This window comes from Anomalospiza imberbis, chromosome 17 (assembly GCF_031753505.1).
Source record: "Anomalospiza imberbis isolate Cuckoo-Finch-1a 21T00152 chromosome 17, ASM3175350v1, whole genome shotgun sequence".
Lineage (NCBI taxonomy): Eukaryota > Metazoa > Chordata > Aves > Passeriformes > Viduidae > Anomalospiza > Anomalospiza imberbis.
The window spans coordinates 11,696,982-11,707,299 of NC_089697.1; the positions used below are offsets into that span (position 1 = coordinate 11,696,982).

At 41.5% G+C, this 10,318-nt stretch overlaps 1 long non-coding RNA gene across 1 annotated transcript in view; it reads left to right on the top strand.

Annotated features, from left to right (window-relative positions):
* Positions 1 to 9,418, top strand: part of LOC137484274 (uncharacterized) — a 113,935-nt gene extending 104,517 nt beyond the window's left edge. The window contains exon 2 of the long non-coding RNA XR_011004810.1: positions 9,132 to 9,418. This is a non-coding gene — a long non-coding RNA (uncharacterized lncRNA). The remainder of the gene's footprint in view (positions 1 to 9,131) is intronic.
* The last annotated feature ends 900 nt before the right edge of the window (positions 9,419 to 10,318 follow it).

Genomic DNA, 10,318 nt, shown 5'->3' on the forward strand with positions numbered 1-10,318 from the left:
AGCACAGGCCAGAAGGTGACTACTTTCATCTGTCTGTTAAAATCATCTTGCACTATTTTTCCAGCCTGATTCTATCTTACCAACTGTCTGGCTTGACTATTTTGCTGTGATTCTTGCTTGCAGTTTGTCACACTGATGGAAGATTGGCTCTGCGTGTGTGTGTGTGTGTGTGGTTTTTTTCTTTTTTTTCCTTTATTTTTTTTTTTCTTTTTCTCTCTCTTTTTTTTTTTTTTTTTTTTTTTTTTTCCCTCCTCTCATTTCCCAGTGTGGCATTTAGGATGGAGGCTGAAAATATTGAACAAACTGCTGATGTCCCCAAGATTCAAATGTGTGAAAGAGACTCGTAAATGAGTCTAGCACACTCAGAAACATTCTTAACATCTGTTCAAGCAGGAGTCCCAACTCCCTTTCTCTGAAAGCACAATTTGTCCTCCCTGTTATTTAAAACTTCAGATTTCTTTAGATTTAAATAATATCAAAGTAGAGCTAAGGAAAATAAACTCCCTGGTTATGGATACAGCTGTTACAATGGGAGGTGTGGTGGGGATGGAGCAGAATTAGAGAGAATTAGAGAGTTTTAACTGCAGAGTTCTCATTTTCTCTTATATTTACGTTTTCTCTCTACACAGCATTATGGAAAGTTGTTGCAAGCCCTGCGGGTTGTGTCCTCTGGACTGGCAGACATGGGTTTAGTGACTGTTCTTACAGAGCAGGAAAATAGCAAGTTTTTTCCTCTGAAAATTTACTACTTAATAGAATGAAAGCCACCCTAAAACTTGATCAAAATAATTTTAGGCTTTTTAAAATTTTATTTTCATATATACTCCTGTTGAGACAAAAAAATACCTCTATCTCACTCACATTTTGCCTGTCAGTAAACATTTCAGGATTCTGTCCCCAAAATGCAGTTGCAAAACACTCAACACTTCTGCAATTTAGTGAGAGAAAGGCTATAAATAGCCAGCCAGACAGAGGCACAGCAGGGAGAGCCCAGGGGTCCGAGCTTCCAGCCTCTTTCTGCAACCACAGTAAAGAACTGCAGACACAAACATGACAACAGGAAAGAAAAAAGCAACTGGTAACTCTGAAAATAAGTAAAATAAATGGCTGCATTCAATAAAGCTGCTGAGTGGGCTCTGCAGTTTGCTGGGCTCTGAGGATGCTGCAGTATCCTCTGCTCGGGATGAAGTCATGGCATTACAGCACTGCTGGGCTCTGAGCACGCCGCCCCTGCAGAGGGAGGATCCTGCTGCAGGATCACTGTGTCCTGGGGAGCAGGTCCCAGCAGTTTTCCTGATGTCCAGGGCTAAATCCCACTGCTGGCTGGGACTGCAGCAGGCTGTGAGCTGGGAACAGGGGTTTGAGCACAGTTTTAATGCAGTTGGATGAGAAATCTGTGCAATATTGTGAGTGTTCCAAGGAATGGAACCACCTTAAACACAATTAATCCATTAACATTCCCTGTTTAAGTGATATTTATTGCTACAAATGTCTTGTGATGGTAACAAGAGTGACTCTATTGCCATTATTCCACCATTTAAAATCTATACCACTGCTTTTATTTCTTTTTGATAGAGAAATTATGTAAGTCACGAGTCTTGTTGCTGATGTGGTACAGAAATATGAAATACTTTTCTTCTGGAAGGTTAATGTGCTGCAAGCCTTCCCATCATTAGGAACAAAAATATACCAGCAGGTGGGATAGATCCAGAACAGAGAGTTCTGTGAAATTCTACTTAAAACAGGCAATAAAACTAGCAACGGCATTTCAGCTTAGAGGCCTCCTGCAGCAGTGATCTATAGTACCAAGGAGAAATTCCATGGAATATACCTGTTATTTCAAGAACAATGACATTTTTGCAGCTGTGATAACAATTTTCCAAGTACACATTGGTCCTAAAAGCCTGACAAGTGTTCTTTCCTGAGAAAAAAGTCACTTTCAAAATCTCTCTAACACCAGCACAAGGACATCAGTTAAACCTGATTTATACTTGGAAGTGTAATCATTTTTAGGGAAGCTTGGAATTTATCAAATCCACATAGAAGTCCAGAAAGTGTTGAGCTGGCTGCATGACTGTGCCTTCATGGTTTTGTCTCTTGTCTTCATTTCGGAGTGAGCAGGATTTAATTCTGTTCAAAGCCAGTTTTACAGTTGGACAGTGTTACCATGAGCTTGAGCCTCCAGGTTCAAACATCTGGTGCCTGGTTTTATTCCTGTGGTTTGCCTCTCATCCCTTCCCTTTCCAGTAACAAACAACAATTTATTCCCATCAAACTATTCTGGTTGTGGGTGCTGCTTCTAACAAACTTAGTATCCATCTCCCTAAAGTCTGTTGTTACAAGCAAGAGAGAGAAAGAGCTGGAAAATGAACTTAGCATGCATCCTACTCTAAAACTTTCTTTAGGAAAAAACATTGCATAATGAGAGTTTTACTTTTCTTTGTTTTTCAGTGCAGTACATCTTTCGGGTTTGATTTTTAATTCATATCTCACACTTGCCACTTGCAGGTCTGTCATGGTACAGTGCAAGTGGGAAAAGTTAAGTGTTTTGGTGTAAGACAGGTTTGAAAATAACCTCAGTATTTCACAGTAAAGGGAAATCAATAAGGCCAGCGGGAAAGAGAAGAATAAGTGTATTAATAAACCAAGACTCTGAGTACAGAGGGGTCAGGAGCTAAATGTAGCTGTACCTGCAGCCTAAAGAATCATTCCAGGCACCAGAGCTAGGACGTGGTGGGAAGCTCAGAAGCATGGCCTACTTGTAGCTAGACACAAAAAAATGTGGGTTGCTGGGTTCTTTTTTTGGCTGAGGAGGGGTGTTTCCCCATTAGGATATAAAAATAGAAATTCCAGAAAATAAACTCAACTCCCAGACAAACTTTCAGCTAAATTGCATTCTGCAAGGTAAGTAGATTCTGTGAGAGCAGCAAAATGCCTTTAAACTGGTGAGTAGCTCTGATATTGAATATGCCTGATCTGGGAGGGTAAAGAACTTTCAGGACTTGCTTTTCAATATTTTTCAAGAACTCACTTAGGCATCATTAATCTCGTATATATTTAGTTGACTTTGTGACATGGCTCAAATGATAGTGCCTTTTATTAGAAAGGCAAACCCCCACCCAGATACCTCCTTTAAAAAGGTTCCACCTTTTAAGTGCACTAGATTTGTTGCTACTGATAGTGCCATTTCCCACCTCGTTTCTGTGCATTTGCTCCTGGATTTATAATACATTTCATTCTTGGTCTTTGATGCTTTGGCAAAGTGAGCACTGAGGAAGGTAGAATTTGGGTATCCATAATGAAAACAGTGCAAAAGCTCTGTATAATTTAAGACTAACCAGATAGCGTGCACAAAAAAATTTAGAATCAGTGACAAGTGAAAAAAAAAAAAAAGTCCAAATAAAGAGAAGGAATGGCTGGTTTTACACAAGACCAATTCTTGGCTTGACTCAGGATCACTTGCCCCTCTGGTAGCTTCACATTTGGAACTGGTGTAGACTCATTTAGAAAGAGTTTTGAAAGACTATTTATAACCTTATAATTTGGGACTAAACTGAATTTGCTGAGATTCCTCTAAGATGATTCTACATATAAGAAAGCACTGGCAGGGTTAGAGTCTACAGGCTTTGATCAGTATTGTTTTGCCATAATACTCTTTCCCAGAAATATTCTTAGCTACTAATTCCTGAAGCTTATTATAGTTTCTGTTAGTTACTACTGTTTACCACATTTCTTTGACGTATTTCTGCCTCTTTTTGGCTGCTGTTCTTGTACTGTCTCGTTACAACAGGTGCTGGTGTATTATCATACCAAATAAATGTAGTTTCTGAAATGCAATTAAGCTGCAGAGACAGCAGAGGTAATTCCTGCCCATGACCTGAATTTCATGGCTTGCAGTGCCACTGACTTAGCATATGACCTTGGATGAATTTCCTCATTAGGAAAATGGGGCTGATTATTTACCCCCAGGGCACAGTACTATGGTGTTACAAATGGCAAAAGCTGGGGAAGTACAAATTTCCTTGGAACTCTCCCAAATTCTGTCCATTGACCATATGCTAAAAGGCATTATGACAGAGAGTCTGTCCTACCTACTCCGTGGGGACAGCAGAGTATTTCCTGTGCTAGTGGGAGGATGCTTAATGGCCAGATTTGTTACTCTGTGGTGCTGTGGTGTGTCAGAGGAATCTGCAGCAGGGTGGGTTTGCAGTGCAGTGGTGGCAGTGCAGCCCATGCAGCCAGGTCAAGGATGGTCCTTCAGCTATAAATCCAGTCTGCTCTGTGCATTACTTAGCCTACTTCATTGTTTCAACCCTCTTGAGAACAGAACAGCAGAAAATATATTAGTATGTTTTATTTCCTTGTTTTCGTCTGCATTAGCTGCCCTGATAAAATCACTGGCTCTTCTTACAGACCTCACCTTTTCTCCTTGTCATCTATAGTGCTGAATTCAGAGGCAAAGAGGGGATGTGTTTTACTCCACCACAGGGTTAATTTACCTGAGGAAAACAAGTTATTCCTTATGGGATCTTTCTTGTGCACCTAACTGTATGTTAAATATCAAAATTATGTCAATACCAACCTTGGTTTCTACCTTGGGAATGTCAACAGAGAGGTGAAAATCTAATGTGGGCATAATCTGAAATAGAGCAAGTAAAAAAAAATCTATCTTGGACAATTTTTGCAGTAATTCCCTTATTTTATAAAATGTTATGGAAATAATGGATATAGGAGCAGATCAACCTAAATGAAATATTTTCTCTAAAATGGGAAAATATTTAAATCCAGGAATGCCAGCATTGCCTGGTGGGAATTCGAAAGCTCTCAATTTGTGCTTCTAGAATTCCCTGTGGCTGGATTGCCACACACCTGGAAACCCAGAAACTTCCACCACAGGCTGCCCTCCCTTCTCTTCCTGGAAAGGCCCAGTCATGGATTTATAATATGGACAGGGAGCTCAGCTGAGAGAGGAGGGTAAAGTTACAAAGCTTCAAACTCTGCCCCTTCCAGTACCAAGTATTTGTCCTTACTCCCTCCTTTAAACATGAAAATAGTATTGAAACTATACCATAATAACTGTTTTGTATTCCTTTGGTTTCTGAGTAGGTCAAACTCAAGGCAGATTTTAGAGGGGTCAGAAAGTGTTAATACAAGTAAAAGAGAAAGAATGAAAATGGTAGGATTGTACTTTTTGAAGACCATTTTTTTTTACTGTGTCCAAACCAGGCAGTTTTGGCATTTTGAATTTAACTTTCTCCAAGGTCCATGTGAGAAAGAAAGAAAGAAAGAATGTGCTTCAGTAAATATTCCCCAGTAACTTGTTCATCAGCTTGTTTCCATTGTCTAATGCTGGGTCCAGCCCAGCCCCAGTATTCTCTTGGCTGTTATCTAGTCCAAATTTTACTCCAATTCAATACAAATTCCTTTTAGCTAAACTGTCAGAGCATTTTCCTGAGCAAACACAAATCAAATATCTTATCTGAGCTAAGTCTGTGCTCTTGACTTCCACACAATCTTGAGATATGAGAGGATGTTTGCTGCTACTGAAGGCACCTGACAGCCCCTATTAGTGTCACCTAATGAAATGTATTTGTGCTTCATGTCAGTTTTTTTTTCTTCCAAAAACAAACTCTTATTATTTTCTGCTGAGCCATCAGCGTGCCTTTTTTAAACAAAAGCTCATCTGCCTTTATGATTTTGATTTGCAAGATGCCCATAAAACTTGAAGCAAATATTTGCTCTGCATTACACAAAACAGGAATTTAATTACTTGTTTTATATCTTCTTGATATCTTTCTTTAACATCTCCAAAAATAAAACATGATGGCAGCAATGAAACATACCTTCCCAAATGTCTGCATTCATTACTGGTACCAATAATCAAGGACCTGATTCAGCAGAGTTCTTGAGTGCCTGCCCTAATTTTAAGCACAAATAGTCATATGAAGTCAGTTAATCATTTTTCATATCTATGTTTTAGAGTCTTTCATTGCTGCCAGTGCTGCTGATCCAACCAGGCTGTTCCCAGCTACAAACAGTGTGGCTTTCTTGGGGAGCGTGTCTCGGAGTTTTCTTAAGTCAGGAGTTACTAAATTATGCAATGTTTAACCAATTCTTCTTCATGAGGCAAACGTTGCTCCCATGGAAGTCTGCAACAACATTTCCTGCTTTCAGTTGTAACAGAAATAGGCTCCAGCGGAACAGATTATGAGAATTTTATTCATTTCACTAGGGATGTTGACTACTTAGACACACAAGAGGGTAGAATACTTTTTCTTTCATCAATAAGCTAAACACTTCTCTGGAAAAATAAATGGTTGTTATGCTGTAAATGTTACCACTGGGCATCACGTCCCACTGGTGTAAATCTATAGCCCCTTCACATCAGTGAGGAAATGCAGGCTGCTGAACCAGAAGAGATGCTGAATGGCAGCGGGGTGGGGAGAGACGGGGAAGGATGTCTCTGGTTTAGCCACTTTTAGAATGCAATGGAGAGATAATGTCAGAACAAGCTGTACTTTTTAGGAGCAGTCATTCATTCACTACTGTCAGGATTGCTATAACCTATAGCAAATGCATCTATTCAGTGTTCTCATGCGACCCAAGAGTGGGGAAGGGAACTTCAAACCAAACTGTCAGGTTTGTGCTTTGCGAGTTTGACAGCAAACCCACTCACCAAGTCTGATGGTAGTGTAAATATATACTGGGAAATAGAGCCGTCACTGACAGACTCACCAAACCCAGACTCTCCTTTTGGAGCAGACCTCCTCCAAGATAAATGGTGTATAATACAGCCACGGGAGCCAGTTTGCACAAGAATCTTTTTAAAACGTAAGGTGCAGCCATCAGTAAGCCCATGTGTCTGTCGTGAGCTTGCTGAGTTTGGTTTGCATGGTTTGATGGAAGGAATGACCCAGATGCAGGTGAATTTTTTCACACACATGAACAATGTACTTATATCCCTCCCCTCTAAGTTTCAAGAAGACTTTTATCATCGTTAGTGCCCATGAGTGGCATTGCTGTGAATAGCAGAGGGGGAAGAGAATTGCTGTCACTGCAGGATCACCAATGGGTTGCAGTTGGTGGCTGCAGCAGCAGATTTGGGTGGAAGCATGGTGGGCTGGAGGATGCTCTGCCTTAGACTTGAAGTGGTACCAGGGAGCTCCTGGAGAATATTTTCTCTACACACAGCAGGAGCTTTTTCCTGCCTCAGCAACTACCTCAGAAAGAGAAAGGGAGAAGAGTCACCAAGCAAGTCCACTGATCCTGTCCACCCTCACTTGGCAGGATCAAAGTGGATCACTAACCATTAACTGTCTTTAAACGAAATCTCTGGCAGGGCCCATATAAGGCTGTTTCTGTGTGAGATGAAGGATGTCTGAATTAATCCCTGCCAAACATCAGGACACAGCTATAGTTCTGCTGCTGGCCAAGATGGAATTGAGTCTGCAGACACTCTGCCTGGAGATCAGCGCTGTGATGTGTGCTGGGCACTAAGTGTGCTTTGCTGGGTTTCCCTAAGACACTGCCTTGCTGACACTCCCAACAGCAGTGGAATGTGGGGAAGGGCCCCAAAAAACTGAGAGCTGCTGGAGGAGCCAGAGCTCCTGACTGACATTCCTCTATTCATCTTAGGAGACAGTGCAGGGTAGGAAGCACTTGTACATCCTTATGGTATTTTTACGTGGATATCATTGCCTCTTAGATTTGATTTTCAGCGATGAAGTGCAATTTGTATAATGCGTGGAAAGGTCTGATACCTCTGTGCTCGAAGGAAACTGCAGCTGGAAGCATGACCGTGTTCCATTTCAGGCTAATTGAGTAAGAAAAATGCAAAGGTCAAAGGAGGGGAGGGAGACGCGTTCCCTGATTCACGCAGGGGAAGGGCAGTGTCACCTGCACGGTGGCTCTTTAGGCAGACTCGTGGCTGTGTGGGTGCAGCTAAGCCTGGCTTTTCCAGCCACAGAACCTCTGCTGTGCCCCCATCCCCTCCCTGCTGCACAAGGGTGCTAAGACAAAAAACCAAACGCCATTGCCCAGAGCAATCGGTGCTGTAGTCCCGAGGCAGGCCTGGAGCGTGCGGAAGCCATGTGAGCTCCGTGGGCCCAGTCAGCGCCATTGAGCCCAACAAAGCCGCTGGCACGGAGCTGCCGGGCCCGAGCGCCGGTCGCTGCCCGTTCTGTGCGCAGCGCTGGACCCTCCTGTGAAATGTGCCTCTCTTGCTCTGACACCCGAGCTCGGCCTGCATAGCAACTGTGAGAGCAGGGAGGCCGAAACCCCAGCGCCGGGGGCACCCAGCCCTGCCGGGGTTCCGCTATCCATGGCTGGAATCGCTGAGGGGATGCTGAACGTTCACATGGGGCTTTGGGACGCCCCTGGGGCTGCGGAGAGAGAGGTGGGCGAGCCGCAAACACAGGTCTGCGCTCCTGAGGGAAGAAATAAAGTGTGATTGATTCCATTTAAAAAATCCAGGGGCTAAAATAGCCGCCTTGAAAATGTCAATACCTCTTTAAATGTGGGTGGCATGTAAATCACAACCACATATGCAAAGAGCGACAAAGATTTAAAGAGTGCTGGGGCGAAATGAGTTTACAGGCTTGCGTAAGGGACTGAGCAACACCCGGGAAGGAATTATTTTAACCACCAGGATGGTAACAGTCCTTAGATCCTGACTCCAGGGTGCAATTTTTAATTTTTTTTTTTTTTTCAAGCCCATCTATTTTTACAAAAATAATTTTAAAATAAGTTTGACATTTTGCGCGAGGAGCTGTTGAGAAATTCCTTATATAACATTAGCTCAGCGAAATATTAAAAGCTTTGCTGGGCTAAATTTGAGTTTGTTCCACTTACTGGGGTCCCTCCTCTGTCCCCTCCCCCTACTCCTTTTTCCATATTGAAAAATAAAATATAGGTACGGCAAACTGTTACAAACCTAAATTCTGTAGCCGTAAATACTGCAGCAAATAATCTTTTACACCCTCCCTTCCCTTCCTTCTCTCTAAAATGTATTTGAAACACAATTACTGTGTTTAATGATTCAATTTGTGAAGACTTTGTCACTAGGACAATGAAAGTGGCTCAAGTGTGATAAAGCAAACATACCAATAAACCTTGTTTTTATTGATTTGTAGGACGCTCAATTGTCTGGGAGAAACAGAGAGAGCTGACATCACCCCCTGGTCCCCCTGGAATGCAGTGATAAGTGTCAGCCTATTTTTCTTACAGGCAATTTCTCTGGCTATGTGATGTCTGGCTGCAAATTTAAAGTAAATGACATTCCACAATCTGTTAGGGATGGGGGGGTGAAGTCTGCATTATTTGTTTTAGAATTTAAAATAATTTTGTGTCTGAAAATTTCACCAGTGTCTAGACAAGATGTATTGCTTGCCTGCTGAAAATATTAAAATTTTGTAATGTACAGCCGACAAAGCCACTTTCTTAGCAAACATAGAGATTCAATTTAAGATTTTTAGACTCCTTTTTACAGCACATTATATTATTATTACCGCTGGGGGAGCCAGATTAAATCTAATTCAGGTAGTCAAACACGGTACCACTCTGTGCAAGGCTGAGTTGTCACAGCATTTTCTTTAAAAGCCTCTTAAGCATCTCAATGTTTTGCATTTTGTTGTATTTCAGCACTAATGCAGCAGCACATTTGAAGGGGACAGCGCTGGGGCAGCTGTGCATGCACACACAGGGTGATCACACGACCAATGTGAGCAGTGTCCTCCTTAATTTTACACATTCTTTTACTTTCCATAGTCTATTTGAAAAGGCTAGGCAGGGAATTTTAGGACTATAAATTCCCACCACTGCACAGAAAGACCTTGGGTAAAGGAATTGCTTGATCTATGGTCTCTGTCTCTGTATTATCAATGAGACATTTTGCAATTTTAGAGGAGTTGAGTTTTGTACTTACAGTAAAATTGAAATTGATCACAAAACACTAAATTTCTTTCATGAAAATTAATAAATATTTTTAATTATTCTTCCTTTACTCAAATGCAAGGTTATCTTACATCAAAAATTGCCTGGGATGTTTTAAGGCAAAAAAAATTTGCAACAACTTGTTTTCTCATTTAATCTATTCAGCATATGCTCCCCAAAGTGTACAGCTTGTGTGGAGATAAGAGTGTGCATGAGGAGTTAGCTCCTTTCAGCTGGTGGATGGGCAAGAGGCAATAAAGAAATATTTTTGTCCTAGTGGGAGAATTGAAGATCTGCTGTGGATTTTCAGTTTCTAAGGAATGGAAAACATGTCTGACTGAATTTCAGTCATATTCTGTTACATATGTAGGTTTTTGTCTAGCAATCT